Raw genomic sequence first — 1,995 nt, forward strand, 5'->3', positions numbered from 1 at the left:
ACCAAGTAATTTGTAACCTTTCCAAATTCTCAAATATCATCGTTAGTTATAGGCATTAGAGGTTAGTTTTCTTTACATGATTTACAAGTTTCCATAAATTATCTCCATACCCTTTTGTCATCAAATGTATGGACATAAAGCATCATACTTGCTTCAACAAATACCCTACTAAAAGTTAGTTGAAACTCAAGTGTATTATTTAAACTTTACAGATCGTCAAACAGTACTACTATTAACACATCTATATATTAACTACAATCTTTTTCTTTACACTCAAACAATTGTTTGATTTAAAGTTACATAATGAAAGATAAGAAAAAGAAAGATAAGATAAGACTTATAACGTGTAAAAAAAGCCAATTTGATGCATCGTCATATTCCCCACTGATTAAGGATAGGGCACCTAGCGAACATAATATTCTACCAACTTGTTGAATTTTAGGAAATTAATTATGAAAAGACCTAAATGGTATTGAAAATTCTATGAAATAGAAGGGGGAGAAAATTATAGAAAAAGATTTTGGGGGCATCAACATCGTAGGTTTTGTGTAAAATAGTGGAATAAGGTAATGTCGTTGGGGCTTTAAGGGGACATTACGGCTGCAATCCCCATCGCGCCTCCAAATGAAGGAGATAAAGACACGTGTCGTGGCCCATAGTTTTAAAATTTTTAAAATGGTACCCACAGCCCAATCAAAATTCGTAACGTTGGAATTTCTTTTTAAGAAAAAAATGTGAAAAAAAGTTGGGTGTGTAGTGGACTGAAAATACCCTTTTTGAATTCGCAGCCAAACACGGTCTAATTCGATGATGGGTTTACCCATCACATCGATTGTGTAATGACGTGTCACTTCCTGGTACGTTTTCAGTAACAATTCTGACATGATTAGTGCATACGTGTCAAAATTCTATGCAATGGTTACTCAACATTTGTACCACATACGGTTGGCCCAAACTGCTCCTCGTTTTCCCTTTTCACGTTTAACGGCGTAAAGATTACAGTGGGGTTCTTTTATTTTGACCAATTATATGACCCGGCCCCTTTATATCGATTAAATTATTAACATCCCTACATTTTTTGTTTTTTTATTTTTAAAAATTAAATCTACAAATATTATTTCTATCTCTATATTTCTTTTTTACTATTGGTTTAAAAGGTCTGACCAAATTTAAAAAATTAAAAACAGATTTTTTTAAAAAGAATATTTGTGTTTTTTAAATTTGGTTAGAAGTTCAATCATAATATTTAAGAAATATGTAAATTATTTTAAAAAATGGGAGGAAATAGATTTAATTTTCAAAAATCGAAAACAAAAAGTAAAATGGTTATCAAATGAGACATAAATTAATAATTGTGTTTAATTTAAATCGCGAACTTATTAATTTTGATTTTAAAAAATCAATACATATCTATCACGCGTGTATAATGTATAGAGATATATGATAATCAAATGGATGGCAGTAGTTTTTTTCATTAAAATTGATCAACTTTTTATATGCTAGTTTTCCTCTATTTTTCTTCAACTTACTTAGGGTGATTATTTCTCTTGCTACTTTAGGAAATTTTTCGAACTCAATAATTTTATTGAGATGATTTTGGATTTATTTTAAATGGAATCAAGTGAAAACAATTATAAATCACTAACAAATAGAATAAATTGATTTATTTTCTAAGTTACTCTTGGAATTTAGATTATAAATTGATATTTTTAACTTTTTTAAATACAAAAAGATAGATAAAATTTAAAATATTTTTAGAAACTATTTGTGAACTTAAATTTGGATAGATCTGAGGATATATTCTACAACCCTATCTTTGCGGTAGAATATCAAAGAATAAAAAAAATGTCCTCGTTCTTCTCCTTTACTCTTATTCTATATGAGAATTAGATAGGTTAAGATGAGAATACCAAAAATTACTAACATCAATTTTATCATATTATCCCCACTATTATATGCCATTTGAATAAAGAAAATTAGATAACTATAAGTTGA

This window comes from Benincasa hispida, chromosome 8 (assembly GCF_027475165.1).
Source record: "Benincasa hispida cultivar pf3 chromosome 8, pf3_genome.v1.1, whole genome shotgun sequence".
In the NCBI taxonomy this organism is placed as follows: Eukaryota; Viridiplantae; Streptophyta; class Magnoliopsida; order Cucurbitales; family Cucurbitaceae; genus Benincasa; species Benincasa hispida.